At 39.9% G+C, this 4,685-nt stretch overlaps 1 pseudogene; it reads right to left on the bottom strand.

Moving 5' to 3' along the window:
* Positions 1-885: 885 nt before the first annotated feature.
* LOC130736108 (uncharacterized) lies at positions 886-2,358 on the bottom strand (annotated as a pseudogene).
* Positions 2,359-4,685: the final 2,327 nt, after the last annotated feature.

The raw sequence follows: 4,685 nt of genomic DNA, 5'->3' as shown, positions 1-4,685 counted from the left end.
GGATTTGCAAGGTGAAGGGTCAGGGTTCGAATCCTGACGAAGGAACTAATTTACTAACAGTTAACGACTAACATTGGCCTTTTAAAAAAAAAAAAAAAAAACCCCACAGACTTTGCTGCCACCGCAGTACTGCAGAAGCATAACTAACTAGGTGTCTTTGTCATCAGTGATCTGAGGCATGCCGATGCCGGTGTTGGTGGAGGAGGCAAATGGGTTGATGGTGGACAAGACCAATGGGGTGGTGGATCTGAAACTGGTTTTTATGGGCAGGGTGAGGTGGAAGGCTGGGGCCATAAGAACAGAACATTATGACTCCTCCTCGATGGATACTCTATTTCGAGTAAAAACACTTCTCAATGGATGCTTTATTTCCAGTAAAAACACTTGGAATGGTGGTGGTGCACTCATGGTCGGTGTCAGAAGGAGAAGTAGAACAGAAAAAGTGGGTGTGGGGGGAAATGAGGTGGAGGGGAGGTAACGGAAGGATCCAATTGGAACAGTCATTAAATTCTAGAATCAAAATCGCTCCATTTAAAGATGGAAAAGGAGACCTGATGAAAACATGCAAAGGCATTTTGAAGACATGCATATGATAATATGTTATACATTTAATTACTATCCTGTTAAGTTAAAAACTTCAACAAAGATCGTCTGCATGTTCTAAAACAAGTACCCAACTACTACATAGAGACAGAGTACAAGGGAAGCTGAAAAATCTATAACAACATGGTAAACTTTCTAAATTCTAAACGTAAACCAGTTTTCTACTTTGATTCAGTTACTGTGTCTAAATTTAACAAGGATCGCACAGATTCTGCCACGCGTCCCTTATTTTCTTGGTAGACTGGGAGGAGTACTGCCTCCTGTTTGTCACCACAGCCTTAAGCAAGGCCTTGAATGTACAAAAGTATGTAGAGTTGTTTAATCACCTGTGTAAGGATACATGCAAGAGACTGGGCAAAACAAGGGACCTTCAAAGTAAAGATCAATCAATGATATTCGGATTCTTTCTTTGCAATAGTGGGTTGAGAACAAGAATGCCTTGGAATGGGCAGGTTTCATGTTTATAGTTTTCCCCACTAACATGCCCTGGCTGGTTCTGATTTGAAAAAGGAGGAAGATCCCCTCCTCTTTCAATGGATAATTCACCTGGTCACTCATGTGACAGATGAATCAGGGGCCCCTGTTACAAACCATGTAATTGTGACATCATGCCTGGTATAGAGTACATTCTGTAAGATACATTGGCAGGGTTGTTCTGTGAGGAACTTGCTCGGACTAGACCATTCTGGTGAGAAATGAAGGAGTCATGTCTATGTGCATTCCATGGTCTTTCACCACGACTCTCACTAGTCAACCTATCTGGCTTTGAGTTGAGCTTGTCAGCTTGGTTTCGATTATGGCCACGCCCAGTTTCTCGCAACTTTGGGCTCATGTTCCAATTTCCTTCTCTATCACTGTGATGGTCATTTCTATCATAGTTGTAATTTGTCCTTCTGTTATTTGTGGAATGTCGATCCCGAGCAGAAGCCTTCTGAAATAAAAAAATGGACAGAGATTTAAAATAAATATTTGCTTATTTTTTATACACATATCTTAGGAAGGAGAAATAAACTACAGAAAAAATACCAAAATTTCTTAGAAATTTATCATACAGGATTTGGCAGGTAAGTTCCAGTCCCACTTCGATACCGAGGCATATCAGCAGCAAATCGTTGGTACATATTTGTAGGTCTAGTCGAAACTGACTGGAGAGGAGCCACAAGAACTAAGTCGTGGCCCATAACTCATAAGTTGAGCAAAAAGATTCATGTCAGGTCTTCCCGGACCATCCAAAGGATAACGCCCCTGCAAATAAGCAGGAGGTACGATAACAGGTGAAGGATACATCATTGAAGGAGGATGATGTGAGGTTTGACAGAATCGCCCAAATTGCAAATTTTGCCAGTGGCTAAAAAAGTCACTATTAAGAATGTCAGCCTTGTGCTCTGATGACTCAGACCGGTTGTATCCCTCAGATGAATCAAAATTCGGACCTGAACCACTATTATCTGCCCCTTCTTCCACACTGAAGTTGTTAGTTGATGTGTCAGAAGACTCAGTTGAAAAATTATAAAAAGGAACCATCGTAACAAAAGGTACTGGTGGCCCTGTAGGATAGAATGAATATGGAACAACTCCAGAATTACCAATTGCTCTGTGGCGAGAACCAGGACCTAAAAGCACAGGAGCTATGGTTAGTGGTGAATCTGGCCCACTTGTCTGAGTAGCTTCAAAACCAGATGTTTGATGCCTTGGAACATGCATGGAAGTACCAGGCGAGGGCCCAGTGCCTCTTTCTGACATATCAGATGCCATGGTCGAGACAGAAATCCACTCTTTGTCTTCATCATCTATTGGAGCAGCGGAAGGAAAGTAGTGGAAAATATAGGAGAAGACTTACTTTTTATTTTTCTGATTTTCTTGATAAGAACTTACAATGCTTCTCTATTAATACAAGTGAATAGAGAAGATAAAATGATGTAACATATGCAACTACATAAAAGACATTAACCTCTAACATTATTATGTTTGTAACCACCAAGCATTAATATGCTTGTAACCCCTAAGAAATGCATAAAGACACTTAAATAAAATGTAACCAACAATTACAAATACTTATCATTTAACACCCCCTCTTAATTTGTAATCATCATAGCATTCTTGAATTTCTGAAGCTTCTAAAAATACACCGGTTTGGTAAGAACATCTGCAGATTGTTCTCTGGTATTGATAAAATCCAGGTAAATTTCCTTCTTTAGCACCATGTCACGAATGTAATTGTGACGCAACTCAATGTACTTTGACGTTCCATGAAAAACTGGGTTCTTGAACATTGCTATTGCAGATTGGTTGTCACAAGAGATAGGAGTAGGATCTTCAACCATTTGTTGCAAGTCACACAAAATTCTTCTTAGCCAAATAGCCTCACAGGTGGCTTCATTTGCTGAAATAAATTCAGCTTCAGCTGATGATAAAGCAATTGAGTTTTGCTTTTTAGAACTCCATGAGATTGGCTTAGAGCCAAGACAAAAAACATAGGCTGAAGTGCTCTTTCAGTCATCAAGACTTCCAGCCCAATCACTATCTGTATATCCAACAAGCTTGTTGTCTTCTTCTTTCACATATTTGATCCCAAGCTTCTTAGTTCCTCGAAGATAGCGAAGTATCCTCTTGACTGCTGCAAAATGAAGCTTACTTGGTTCATTCATAAATCTGGTAACCAAACTAACTGATTTTTCTGCACCATCATCCAACTGAAGTTTCTCATTCAAGGCCATGGGAGTTGGAGCTGGATTAGAATTCTCCATTCTGAATTTTTTAAGCATGTCTGAAACATACTTCTCTTGAGTGATAAAGATCTCCCCTTTTGATTGCTTCACTTGGATTCCAAGGAAATACTTCATCAATCCAAGATCTGTCATTTCATATTCTTTCATCATTGCCTCCTTAAAAGAGTCCACCATGTTAGCATTGGTCCCTGCATAAATCAAGTCGATCATCAACATAAAGACAAACCATTAGAAAATCTTCTCCATTTTTCTTCACATAGCGATATGGTTCAGATGGACTTCTCATGAATCCACTTCGCAAGAAATAAGCATCAATCTTGCTATTCCATGCTCTTGGCGCTTGTTTGAGGCCATAAAGTGCTTTCTTCAGTTTGTAAACCTTTCCTTCTTCCCCCCTTGCTTCAAAACCTTGAGGTTGTTGAACATAGACTTCTTCTTCCAATTCTCCATTAAGGAAGGCTGATTTAACATCAAGTTGGAAAACTTGCAACTCCAATAGAGCTGCAATGGCAAGCATAGTTCTGATTGTCTCCATACGCGCCATAGGAGCAAAGGTTTCATTAAAATCAACGCCGGGCAATTGAGAATACCCCTTTGCTACCAATCTTGCTTTATATTTTTGCACACTTCCATCTTCATTGTATTTGGTCTTATAAACCCATTTCAAACCAATTGAATATTTTCCTTTTGGAAGATCAACCAGCTGCCAAGTTTGGTTCTTTTCAATGCTCCTTATTTCTTCATTCAAAGCTTTCCTCCAAACATCTTCTTTTACAGCTTCCTCGAAGAACTGTGGTTCACTTGCAAAATATGACATATTACAAGATTCATAAATTTCAGATAAAGAACGAAACATTCTTGGAGAAGTTTCAGGGTCTGAATCATCTTCATCAGTATCACTCCTTGATGAGCCAGCAACATCTTGAGGGGATTGTTAATAGGAGCAAGAGGTGCAAGTTCAAAGAACCCATGATGACTATCTTCATCTTCCCGTTTCCATGCTGCACTTTCATCAAAAAATACATCTCTTGAAAGCACCAATTGATTAGTCATTCGATTTTAAAGACGATAACCTTTTGACTCATCACTATTTTTTTTTGATACAAGCAATCGAAAAAAAAAAACCAGCAACACAAAGGAAAAACTAACGCCTAAAGAAAGTTGTTCCTAACGCATCCGCTAAGAGGAGCTGAGCTAAGTCTGGCGGAGGGGACTGGACCAAAACGAGCTTCTGAACCCTGGCAGGCTCCTGCTTTGGCCAAAAAATCTGCACAAGAATTCCCTTCTCGAAGCGTATGCTGAAGGCGGACCTCCCATTGATGACGCAACAACTCACCAATGCTAGCAATCAGC

This window comes from Lotus japonicus, chromosome 2 (genome assembly GCF_012489685.1).
Source record: "Lotus japonicus ecotype B-129 chromosome 2, LjGifu_v1.2".
Classification (NCBI taxonomy): domain Eukaryota; kingdom Viridiplantae; phylum Streptophyta; class Magnoliopsida; order Fabales; family Fabaceae; genus Lotus; species Lotus japonicus.
Note: the sequence above shows the minus strand (reverse complement) of the source record. Positions and strands in the feature narration are given on the sequence as shown.